Consider the following 14,197-nt stretch of genomic DNA (forward strand, 5'->3'; position numbering starts at 1 on the left):
GTCATTCTACTTTGATCCATTCTCTCTAAATGACCAAACCACCTCAACAACCCCTCTTCAGCCCTCTGACTAATACTTTTATTAACTCCACACCTTCTCCTAATTTCCACACTCTGAATTCTCTGCATAATATTTACACCACACATTGCCCTTAGACAGGACATCTCCACCGCCTCCAACCGCCTCCTCACTGCAGCATCTACAACCTAGGCTTCACACCCATATAAGAGTGTTGGTACCACTATATGTTCATATATTCCCTTCTTTGCCTCTATAGATAATGTTTTTTGTCTACACACATACCTCAATGCACCACTCACCTTTTTTCCTTCATCACTTCTGTGGTTAACCTCATCCTTCGTACATCCATCCGCTGACACGTCAACTCCCAAATATCTGAAAACATTCACTTCTTCCATACTCCTCTCTAATTTGATGTCCAGTTTTTCTTTATCTAAATCATTTGATACCCTCATCACCTTATTCTTTTCTATGTTCACTTTCAACTTTTTACCTTTACGCACACTCCCAAACTCGTCCATGAACCTTTGAAACTTTCCTTTAGAATCTCCCATAAGCACAGTATCATCAGCAAAAAGTAACTGTGTAAATTACCAATTTGTATTAGATTCCCCATAATTTAATCCTACCCCTCTCCCCAACACCCTAGGATTTGCTTCTTTTACAACCCCATCTATAAATATATTAAACAACCATGGTGACATTACACATCCCTGTCTAAGACCCACCTTTACTGGGAAGTAGACTCCCTCTCTTCTACACACACCAACCTGAGCCTCACTATCCTCATAAAAGCTCTTTACAATATTTAGTAACTTACTACCTATTCCCTATACCTGCAACATCTGCCACATTGCTCCTCTGTCCACTCTATCATATGCCTTTTCTAAATTCATAAATTCAATGAAAACTTCCCTACCTTTATCTGAATACTGTTCACATATATGCTTCAATGTAAACACTTGATCTACACATCCCCTACCAACTCTACAACCTCCTTGCTCATCTGCAATCCTACATTCTGTCATGCCTCAAATTCTTTTAATAATAACCCTACCATACACTTTTCCTGGTATACTCAGTAAACTTGTTCCTCTAAAATTTTTCCAATCTCTTTTGTCTCTCTTCCCTTTATATAAAGGAATTATACATGCTCTCTGCCAATCCCTAGGTACCTTTCCGTCTTTCATACATTTATTAAACAAAAATACCAACCACTCCAACACTATATCCCCCCTTGCTTTTAACATTTCTGTCCTGATCCCATCAATTCCAGTTGCTTTACCCCCTTTCATTTTACGTAAGGCCTCGCGCACCTCCCCCACACTCACATCCTGCTCTTCTTCACTCCTGAAAGATGGTATACCTCCCTGGCCAGTGCATGAAATTACTGCCTCCCTTTCTTCATCGACATTTAAAAGTTCCTCAAAATATTCCCGCAATCTACCCAATACCTCCATCTCCCCATCTACTAACTCCCCTACTCTGTTTTTAACACTTTGAGGGTCAGTCACATACTAGTACGTCATTGCAGCTAGGGTCGGTCACGCACTAGTACAGTGGTCCCTCGTTTTTCGTAGTTAATCCGTTCCTGGAGTTGCTACTATTATCGAAATCTACGATTTGCGAATCAATTTTCCCCATAAGAAATAATGTGAATACAATTAATAAGTTCCTGACACCCAGAAGTATTAAAACAAAAATATTTTTTACATGAAATATAGATGTAGTACATAAACAATACAATGGGAAATGATGAATGAATAGTGGTAATGGTGATGAAAATCCAGACAACCCTCAACCTTCCACACCTGGTGTTGGGCCGTCTTGTTCACGTTCAGTTGTACCAGAACAAAAGAGGAAATTCGTATTTTCCCATGTTCAGGACACAGATGTGAGCAGTGGTGATGATAGTGAATATGATCTCCAAGCTCTTGAAAACAGTTCCAGTAGCGAGAGTGAAGTGGAATATTCTCCAGTGAAGCGTCAGTATATACGACGCTACATGCACTCTGGTAGTGTGCCATATGCCATTCCAAGTGGCTGTACAACAGGAACAGATGGTGAAAATGAAGATGATATTGTTACAGTGGGTATCAAAAATGTGCATGCGTCAGAAGGTGGTGGTGGTGCCAGCCATGAGGCACCAGCAGCAGCCCATGCTGGTACCCACGCCACTGAGTCAGCTCAGGTACAACAAAGACCACCCTAACCCACCCACCCACCACACCAACCTCCACAACTACAACCTCCACAACCACCTGTCAATATCCAGTACCCACCAGCAGACTGTACCTGTGATTGGCAGGAAGCTGCCAATTTTGTTCCCAATCCCCATCATTTTGATGAAACTCAAAGTGGACTACGGCCATCTTGTACACTTGGGAACAATGCCACTGAACTAGAATGTTTTGAGTTATTCTTTGATGAACCCCTGATGGAAATTATTGTCAGGGAAAGCAACAGATACTATGAGTACACCATGGCAAACACAATTCTTTCACCAAGATCACGGCTACACCTGTGAAAGGAGACAACTGTGGCTGAGATGTATCTTTTCTTTGCCACAATAATGTTAATGCCACATGTGTATAAGCATAGTGTCAAATCATACTGGTCAACAGACCGCATCATTGCAACCCCAGCTTTCAGTGATATAATACCAGTGAATCGATTTGTGTTACTGTTACGTATGCTACACTTCTCAGACAAAACCAGGCCTGACTGAAAAGACAGGTTATATAAGATTAGAAATGTGTTTATATATCTGAAACAGAAATTCACTATGTATTTTTATCCCTTCGGGAAGCTTGTTATTGATGAGTCTTTGATTTTGTTCAAAGGCAGACTGTCGTTCAAGCAGTACATACCAAGCAAGAGGAAATGCTATGGTATGAAGTTACTTGTACTGTGTGATTGCTACAGTGGTCTTGTATTGGATATTATTGTGTACATTGGAAGTAATACATTGCAAGATACCAGGAAGTTATTGGGTATCTCTGGTGATGTGGTTAGAACAATGTTGGAACCATATCTTGGTAAGGGGCATATATTATATACTGATAACTGGTACACAAGCCCCTCACTCAGTGATTTTTTGTGAGTGAACATGACAGATGTGTGTGGCACAGTGCGTGGAAATCGTAAACATATGCCCAGGTTCGATGCTCGCACTCATAGAGGTGAGGTGAAGGCGTTTGCTGCCAATGACATCATGGCATTTCGGAGGCATGACAAACGAGATGTCACACTTATGTCATGAGTTCACCCTAACGAAATGATAAACACTGGCAGGCAGCATAGAGAGACCAATGAACCCATTCTAAAACCTGCAGCTGTGATGGACTACACCCTCAATATGTGCTCAGTGGACAAATGTGATATGCAAATTGGGTTTGTTGATTGTGTTCGCAAGAGTTATAAGTGGTACATAAAACTCTTTTTTCATCTTGTGGACATTTCCACGTTTATAATGAAAGACCAGAAACAAACCACCATATGGTCAATTTTGTTTGTCTGTCATCAAACAAATATTATAAAAGTACGTACCAAGTAACAACACCTGCAATAGAACAACGCCTGCGAACTGGTCGTCAACTACCCTCTCGTCTGAGGCATGGTGATCACTTTCTAATACAACTGCCTGCTACTGCTTAGAAAAAAAAGGCTCAGAAGAGGTGTTTTGTCTGCACATACAAAAAAACGCCCACAAAAACGCGCGCACTCGTTTTATGTGTGAGGAGTGTGAAACACCATTGTTCATGACACCATGTTTCAGAGAGTTCCACAGGCTGCAGAACTTCTAGAAACGTGTCCAGTGACTGTATTGTGTATATAAAATTTAGAAAAATAGTAATAAATAGCAGTTTATGTTGTTCGTTTGTGTAAATATGTTTTGTAAACAATGACAAAAGTGTTTGTGCAGTTATTGTGTGGTATAGAAAATGTAAATACATACAAAATAGTGCTCATATTGGTCTCACAGGCCACAAAAGTTATTTGAAAATAAAAAAAATAAAAAAAAAAACTAGAAAAAAATAAAAAAAAACTAAATTAATGATTACCGGGTGACCGGCAGTCAGCGATACCATATGCAGCTCAATTTCTGTCAACTTCACGCCTCCATATCTCAATAAGTATTGATGGCAAAAAAATTTTTTGAGCTTAAAATGTTTAGAAAAAATAACCTATTTTTTCTAAAGAATTTTTTTTTTTTTTTTTCGAATATTTTTCAACCCTGAGAACAAGTCTGGGAGAGGGTCTGTCGACCCTCAAAGGGTTAACTGACAAATCCATTCATTCCCTGGGCTTTCTTAACTTGTTTATCTCACTCCAATTTTTTTTCTTATTCTCAGCAGAATTTCTTGACAGTGCCTCTCCCACTCTATCATCTGCTCTCCTTTTACACTCTCACCACTTGCTTCACCTTTCTTTTACTTTCCATATACTCTGCTCTTCTTATAACACTTCTTTGTAAAAACCTCTCATAAGCTACCTTTTCTCTCTTATCACACCTTTACTTCATCATTCCACCAATCACACACCTTTTCTCCTGCACCCACCCTCCTATAGCCACAAACTTCTGCCCCACATTCTAATACTGCACTTTTAAAACTACTCCAACCCTCTTCAACCCCCCCCCCCCCACTACTCATACTTGCACTAGCCCATCTTTCTGCCAGTAGTTGCTTATATCTAAATAAATAAATAAATATCTTGCCCGAACTTCTTCCTCCTTTAGTTTATACACTTTCACCTCTCTCTTACTTGTTGTTGCCATTTTCCTCTTGTCCCATCTACCTCTTACTCTAACTTTTGCAACAACTAGATAATGATTCGATATATCAGTTGCCCCTCTATAAACATGTACATCCTGAAGCCTACCCATCAACCTTTTATCCACCAATATATAATCTAACAAACTACTTTCATTACGTGCTATATCATACCTTGTATATTTATTTATACTCTTTTTCGTAAAATATGTATTACCTATTACCAAACCTCTTTCTACACATAGCTCAATTAAAGGCTCCCCATTTTCATTTACCCCTGGCACCCCAAATTTACCTACTCCCTCCACAACATTTTTAGCCACTTTAGCATTGAAATCCCCAACCACAAGTACTCTCACATTTGGTTCAAAACTCCCCACACACTCACTCAACATTTCCCAAAACCTCCCTTTCTCCTCTACACTTGTCTCTTTTCCAGGTGCATATACACTTACTATAACCCACTTTTCACATCCAACCTTTATTTTACTCCACATAATCCTTGGATTAATTCATTTATACTCTTTTCCTGCCATAGTTTATCCTTCAACATTATTGCTACTCCTCCTTTAGCTCTAACTCTATTTGAAACCCCTGACCTAATCCCATTTACTTCAATCCACTGAAACTCTCCCACCCCCTTCAGCTTTGTTTCACTTAACCCTTTGACTGTCGCGGTCATATATATACGTCATGGGAGATACCGTGTTTGACGTATCTATACGCATAAATTCTAGCGGCTTCAAATCAAGCGGGAGAGGGCTGGTAGGCCTACACGAGAGAGAATGGGTCTCAGTGGTCGGTGTGCACCCTGTGAAAAAAATCTGGGACTCAGCGGTGCATTGTGGGAACGCCATCTTGGTAGTCCATTTTCACCATGCCTCGCGGTAAGAAGTTCCTCACTCCTCGGCGGATTGGAGGTCTTTTGTTCCCAAGTGATAGCTCAAACAGTGATGATAGTGTCAGTGAAAGTGAATTCCCTGGTTTTGAAGCGGGTGTGACCGAGAAAATTACCCAGGATAACATAATTAGTGATGAAAACCCAGATGACCCACAACCTTCCACCTCTGGTGCTGGGCCGGCTCGTTCATGTTCACCTGTACCAGGACGAAAGAGGAAACTATTTGCCCGTGTACAAGACTCAGATGTGAGCAGTGCAAGTGATAGTGATAGTGATTTCAAGGTTATTGAAAGCAGTTCTAGTTGTGACAGTGAGGGTGAATATTCCCCAGTGAAGCGGCAGTATATACGACGTCGCATGCGGTCTGGTAGTGTGCCATATGCTCTTCCAAGAGGAAGGAGTACATCTCGGAGCACATCCCGTGGCCCTACACCACGTCCTGATAGTGAAGATGACGATATTGTTACGATGGGTATAAATGATGTGAGTGAGGCAGCAGGCGGTGGTGGTGATAGTGATGGTGGCATGAGTCATGTGACACCAGCAGCGGGCCACGCTACTACCCGCGCTGCTGACTCTGCACAACTACAACCAGCCTCGCCCGACCCCACACTCCCACCACACCTACAACCACAACCACAACCTGCACAACCACAACCACATTACAATATCCAGAACGCACCAGCTGACCGCATCTGGGATTGGCAGCAAGATGACGAGTTTGTTCCCAATCCCCATGACTTTGATGGAGGACAAAGTGGAATACGGCCATCATGTACACTTGGGAACAATCCCACTGAACTGGAATGCTTTCAGTTGTTCTTCGATGAACCCCTGATGGACATTATTGTCAGGGAAAGCAATACATACTATGAGTACACCATGGCAAACACTATTCTGTCACCAAGATCACGCCTACACCAGTGGAAGGACACAACTGTGGCAGAGATGTATCTGTTCTTTGCCACAATAATGCTTATGCCACATGTGTATAAGCATAGTGTCAACACATACTGGGCGACAGACCGCCTGATTTCAACCCCTGCTTTCAGTGACATTATACCAGTGAATAGATTTGTGTTACTGTTACGTATGTTACACTTTTCAGACAAAACCAGGCCTGACAGAAGCGACAGGTTATATAAGATCAGACGTGTGTTTATGTACCTGAAACAAAAGTGCTGTATGTATTTTTATCCCTTCAGGAAGCTTGTTATTGACGAGTCTTTGATTTTGTTCAAAGGAAGACTCTCATTCAAGCAGTATATACCAAGCAAGAGGAAACGCTTTGGTATAAAGTTATTTGTTCTGTGTGATTGCAAAACTGGTCTGGTTTTGGATATAATTGTGTACACTGGCGGTAAAACAATGGAAGATACCAGGAAGTTACTGGGTATCTCTGGTGATGTGGTTAGAACAATGATGGAGCCATATCTTGGTAAGGGGCATATTTTATATACTGACAACTGGTACACAAGCCCTATACTCAGTGATTTCTTGCGAGTGAACATGACAGATGTGTGTGGCACAGTGCGTAGAAATCGTAAACATATGCCTAGGTTCGATGCTGGCAGTCGTAGAGGTGAAGTGCAGGTGTTTGCTGCCAATGACATCATGGCATTTCGGTGGCATGACAAACGTGATGTCACACTGCTGACATCAGTTCACCGACACGAAATGGTAGACACTGGCAAGCAGAATAGAGAGACCAATGAACCCATTGTAAAACCTGCAGCTGTGATGGATTACAACCTCAATATGCGCTTAGTGGACAAATGTGACATGCAGATTGGGTTTGCTGACTGTGTTCGCAAGAGTTATAAGTGGTACATAAAACTGTTTTTCCATCTTCTTGACATTTCCATGCTGAATGCTTATAATATGTATAAGTTGAAGACCAAGAACAAACCCAAATATGGTGAATTTTGTTTGTCAGTCATCAGACAAATAATATTCAAGTACCAAGAAACAACACCTGCAATAGACCAGCGCCCACGAAATTATCAACACATGTCCTCTCGTCTGAGGCCTGGTGATCACTACCCCATACCACTGCCTGCTACTACTGCCAAGAAAAATGCTCAGAAGAGGTGTTTTGTCTGTGGACATACCACAAAATTCCCACAAAAAGGAATATTGTGAAGTAGGTTAGTCGCAGAGACACTCGTTTTATGTGTGAGGAGTGTAAGACACCATTGTGCTTATACCCATGTTTCCAAGAATTCCACAAGCTGCAGCACTTCTAGAAAAGTGTCAAGTTATTGTACATATGTATATATATTATAAAACAATCATAATAAACATTTGTTTACATTGTTTGTGTGTGTAAACAAGTTTTAGCAACATTATAATGATACGAGTGTTTTTGCTATAATTGTGTTACATTCAACGAGTGTATATTTGAACATTGCACAATAATTTGGTCTCACAGGCCACAAAAGTTATGTGAAAAAATAAAATAGTGAAAAAAGCAAGAAACCATCGAATACAAGTAAATCAAAGTTTACCGGGTGACCGGCAGTCGCCGCTGTTGCCGCTCGCAGATCAATTTCAGCAAACTTCAGGACTATATCTCGGTAAGTACTCATGGGAAATTTTTGTTTTTTTGTATTAAAACAATCAGAAAAATAATCTTAACATTTTCATAAGAATTTTTTTTTTTTTTTTTTTTTTTTTTTTTTTTTTTTTTTTTTTTTTTTTTTTTTTTTTCGAATATTTTGCGACACCAGGAGACACTTCAGGATTGGGCCCTTCGACAGTCAAAAGGTTAAAGCCAGGACATGCAGCTTCTTCTGATTCATAGCATCCACAATCATCTCTTTTTTATCATTTGCACAGCATCCATGTACATTCAGACATCCCACTTTGACAATTTTCTTCTTTTTAGTAATTTTTGCAGGAAAAAGGGTTACTAGCCCATTGTTCCCAGCATTTTAGTTGACTCTTACAACACGCATGGCTTATGGAGGAAAGATTCTTATTCCACTTCCCCATGGATATAAAAGGAAAAGTAATAAGAACAAGAACCATTAAGATAAAGACAAAGAAAACTCAGATGAGTGTGTATAAATAAATGTGTACATGTATGTGTAATGTGACCTAAGTGTAAGTAGAAGTAGCAAGACATACCTGTAATCTTGCATGTTTATGAGACGGACAAAATCACCAGCAAATCTACCATCATGTAAAACAATTACAGGCTCTTGTTTTACACTCACTTGGCAGGATGGTAGTACCTCCCTGGGTGGTTGCTGTCTACCAGCCTACTGATAATTACAATTTATAATAGTTCTTGTTATTTCATAGCCAATCTTTTTTCTGACACTAATATTAGGAAGTGAAATAGTACTCAAATAGTCACAGTCACATTGATTAGTTAACATTTTCAGCAGCCTGAGTCATTTACTATTGTCTAGAAATGTATACAAAGCATTTATAGGTCCCAGCAATGTTTTAGACACGCTGTAATATACCTTGAAGCATGGTGTTATGAAAAGCATCCGTATACTGTTGACAGCCCAGTGACATTCGATAAATGTAAACCCCTCCAGCTAACCCTCTATTTGTTATCACTCTTACAAACATGTCTTGTCTGTTGCTCTGTCTACCTGTCTGTCTTTGCTTATCTGTCTAGCTCTGCTTATCTGTCTTTCTGTCTGCCTGTGTGTGCCTGGAGTATATGTATATCAAACTCCTTGAAGAATGGTGTTGTGACAACTGTTGACAGCTCAGTGACATTTGATAAATGGACACTGGGGGAGCCCTGGCTTGTTTTCACTGATACAAACAAACATGTCTGTCTATCTTTGCCTGGAATTTTTTGGTTATCCTAGATAATTTATACTATGTATAATAACTGTACTTGTGTGTATATGTGAGCGAGAGAGACAGAGATATCAATAGATATAGATAGAGATATAGATAGAGACGTAGATATAGAGACGTAGATTGTGCTGGTGCACAATTGAACTGGTGCTCCCACAAGGTACTAGTGGTCCCAGATTTTTTTTATTACTGCACACACTGAGGGCACAGACACATTCTTTCATGTCTAGGCGACTCAAGCCTATTGCACCGAATCTGAAGGAGTGAAAAATAAAACGTAGATCTACGTTCGGAGCACTATGCGTACAAACGTAGATCTACACTTAGCAAGTTTAAGGGTTAATACGTCACTGACACTGGCTCGTAAGATGTATATATGTGACACCGCCAGTCAAAGTGTTAAAAAAAAACTTTTATTTATCCCCCCCCCCCCAGAAAAAAAAAAAAAAAAAATTTGGATTGCTGGCAGTGAAAACGTAGATCTTCATTAAGATAGTTTAAGGGTTAAAGTGCAGGCATTGTACTTCCCATTTCCAGGACTCGAGTCCGGCTAACCGGTTTCCTTGAATCCCTTCACAAAATATTACCCTACTCACACTCCAACAGCTCGTCAGGTCCCAAAAACCATTTGTTTCCATTCACTCCTATTTGTCATGCACGCACATGCTGAAAGTCCAAGCCCTTTGCCCACGAAATTTCCTTTATCCCTTCCGTTCAGCATTTTCAGGGATGACCCCAACCCTGCCTTCCTTCCCCAATAGATTTATACTCTCTCCAAGTCATTCTACTTAATTCCATTCTTTCTAAATGACCAAACCACCTCAACAGCCCCTCTTCAGCCCTCTGACTAATACTGTTAGTAATTCCACACCTCCTCCTAATTTCCACACTACGAATTCTCTGCATAATATTTACAACACATTTTCCTTAGACACGACATCTCCACTGCCTCCAACCGCCTCCTCAGTGCAGCATTACAGCCCATGCTTCACACCTGTATAAGAGTGTTGGTACTACTATACTCTCATACATTCCCTTCTTTGCCTCCATGGATAATGTTCTTTGTCTTCACAGATACCTCAATGCACCACTCACCTGTTTTCCTTCATCAATTCTGTGGTTTACCTCATCCTTCATAAACCCATCTGCTGACAAGTCACCTTCTTTGCCTCCATGGTAATGTTCCCTTCATCAATTCTGTGGTTTAAATCCTTCATCTGAAATCTCCCAAATATCTGAAAACATTCACTTCTTCCATACTCCCTCCAATGTGGTATCCAGTTTTTCTTCATCTAAATCATTTGATACCCTCATCATCTTACTCTTATCTCTATTCACTTTCAACTTTATACCATTGCACACCCTCCCAAACTTGTCCACTAACCTTTGCAAATTTTCTTTAGAATCCCCCTAAAGCACAGTATCATCAGCAAAAAGTAACTGTGTCAACTCCCATTTTGTATTTGAATCCCCTTAATTTAATCCCACCCCTCTCTCCAGTGCCCTTGCATTTACTTCTTTTAAAACCCCATCTATATATATATATATATATATATATATATATATATATATATATATATATATATATATATATATATATATATATATATATATATATATATATATATATATATATATATATATATTATTATTTTAACAAGTTGGCCGTCTCCCACCAAGGCAGGCTGACCCAAAAAGAAATTACTTTCATCATCATTCAGCGCTTTCACCTCACTCATACATAATCACTGTTTTTGCAGAGGTGGCCAGAACACAACAGTTTAGAAGCATATACGTATAAAGATACACAACATATCCCTCCAAACTGCCAATATCCCAAACCCCTCCTTTAAAGCGCAGGCATTGTACTTCCCATTTCCAGTACTCAAGTCTGGTTATAAAAAAATAACCGGTTTCCCTGAATCCCTTCACTAAATATTACCCTGCTCACACTCCAACTGCTCATCAGGTCCCAAATACCATTCATCTCCATTCACTCCTATCAAACATGCTCACGCATGCTTCCTGAAAGTCCAAGTCCCTTGCCCACAAGACCTTCTTTACCCCCTCCCTCCAACCTTTTTGAGGACGACCCCTACCCCACTTTCCTTCCCCTACAGAATTATACGCTCTGTCATTCTACTTTGATCCATTCTCTCTAAATGACCAAACCACCTCAACAACCCCTCTTCAGCCCTCTGACTAATACTTTTATTAACTCCATACCTCCGAATTTCCACACTCCGAATTCTCTGCATAATATTTACACCACACATTGCCCTTAGACAGGACATCTCCACCGCCTTCAACGACCTCCTCGCTGAAGCACTTACAGCCCAAGCTTCACACCCATATAAGAGTGTTGGTACCACTATACTTTCATACATTCCCTTCTTTGCCTCCATAGATAATGTCTTTTGTCTCCATATATACCTCAGTGCACCAATCACCATTTTTCCTTCATCAATTCTATGGTTAATCTCATCTTTCATATATCCATCTGCTGACACATGAACTCCCAAATATCTGAAAGCATTCACTCTTCCATACTCCTCTCCAATTTGATATCCAATCATTTGATACTCTCATCACCTTACACTTTTCTATGTTCACTTTCAACTTTCTACCTTTACACACACTCCCAAACTTGTCCATTAACCTTTGCAACTTTTCTTTAGAATCTCCCATAAGCACAGTATCAGCAAAAAGTAACTCTGTCATTTCCCATTTTGTATTTGATTCCCCATAATTTAATCCCAACCCTCTCCCCAACACCCTAGCATTTACTTCTTTTACAACCCCATCTATACATAAACAACCATGGTGACATTACGCATCCCTGTCTAATACCCACCTTTACCGGGAAGTAGTCTCCCTCTCTTCCACACACCCTAACCTGAACTTCACTATCCTCACAAAAACTTTACAGTTTTTAGTAACTTACTACCTGTTCCATATACGTACTTGCAACATCTGCCACATTCCTCCCCTATCCACTCTATCATATGCTTTTTCTTAATCCATAAATGCAATGAAAACTTCCCTACCTTTATCTAAATACTGTTCACATATATGCTTCAATGTAAACACTTGATCTACACATTCCCTAACCACTCTAACACCACCTTGCTCATCCGCAATCATACATTCTGTGTTGCCTCTAATTCTTTCAGTAATAACCCTACCATACACTTTTCCCCTACTCTGTTTACTCTGTTTTTAACTGACAGATCCATTCATTCCTAGTCTTTCTTGTTTATCTCACTCCAAAGTTTTTTCTTATTTTCATCAAAATTTCTTGACAGTGCCTCTCGTAAGCTACCTTTTTCTCTTTTATCACAACCTTTACTTCATCATTCCACCAATCGCTACTCTTTCCTCCTGCACCCACCCTCCTATCGCCACAAACTTCTGCCCCACATTCTAATACTGCATTTTTAAAGCTATTCCAACCCTCTTCAACCCCCCCCCCCCATACTCCCTTTCATAATACCTTTCTGCCCAAAAGTTGCTTATATCTCCCAAACTTCTTCCTCCCCTTTGTTTATAAATTTCCCCTCTTGTTTTTCCATTTTTTTTTTCCCCTCACCTCTCCCTCTAACTGTTGCTACAACTAAATAATGATCCCAAAATATCAGTTCCCCCCTAAAAACATTGGTAACCAATTTTTTTTTTTAAAAAACCCTACCCATCCAAAAAAAAAACCTTTTTATTCCCCACCCCAATAAAAATTTTTTAATTTTAAAACAAACTAAAATTTCCCATTAAAAGTACTAAATTTAAAAACCGCCCCAACCCTTTTGTAAATTTATTTTAAAAATTTTTTCCCTCCCTTTTCCCTTTTTAAATTTTTGTATTACTCCAATTTCCCCAAAAACCCCCTTTTTCTAAAAAACAAAGGCCTCCAAATTTTTTTGGAAAAACCCCTCCCCCTTTCCCCTCTCTCCTCACACTTTTTTCTTCTCCCGGTCCCTATCCTGGAGTTTTCCTGGGAGGTTCTGGGAGTCAGTACCCCACTTGGGCCGTTGGCCAGGCCTCATCGCTTACTATAACCCACTTGTCACATCAACCTTTTTTTTACCCCAAATAATCTGAATTTTTTTACTCCCTTTTTTCCTTCATACACCCTTAAACGTTATTGCTACTCCTTCTTTGCTCTGTTGTTAAACAACCAGGGGGCATTACCATCCTGTCTAAGATCTCTTTTCCGAAAGTTATCCCCCTTTCCCTCTAAAACCAAACCCTGACTTCACTATCCTAAAAAAAACTCTTTCACATTTAAATTTATTACCTTTTCCCATACATTCAACATCTCCCACGTTTCCCCTACCCAATCTATCATATCCCTTTTTCTAAATCCATAAAGAAAAAAATTTTCATACCTTTATCAAAATCTGTTACTTTATTTCAGTGAAAAACCCTGATCTCCCGTCCCCCCCCTTTCTAAACCTCCTTGCTCATCCAACCCCTCTCTCTCCCCTTCCTCTAATTCTTTCATAATAACCCCCATCCCTTTATTTTTAACTCAAAATATAATTATTACAATCTCTTTTGCCCCCTTTTCCTTTTATAAAGGAGTTTACACCAATGCTAATTAGGTACCTTCCCCTTTTTTCATACATTCATTAAACAAAAAACCAAATTTTAACATATATCTCCCCCATAAGAAATAATG

General features: G+C 39.8%; 1 protein-coding gene across 1 annotated transcript in view; it reads left to right on the forward strand.

Annotated features, from left to right (window-relative positions):
• Positions 1-14,197, forward strand: part of alien (COP9 signalosome complex subunit 2 alien) — a 179,114-nt gene that overhangs the window by 151,870 nt on the left and 13,047 nt on the right.

Source organism: Cherax quadricarinatus, chromosome 17, assembly GCF_038502225.1.
Source record: "Cherax quadricarinatus isolate ZL_2023a chromosome 17, ASM3850222v1, whole genome shotgun sequence".
In the NCBI taxonomy this organism is placed as follows: domain Eukaryota; kingdom Metazoa; phylum Arthropoda; class Malacostraca; order Decapoda; family Parastacidae; genus Cherax; species Cherax quadricarinatus.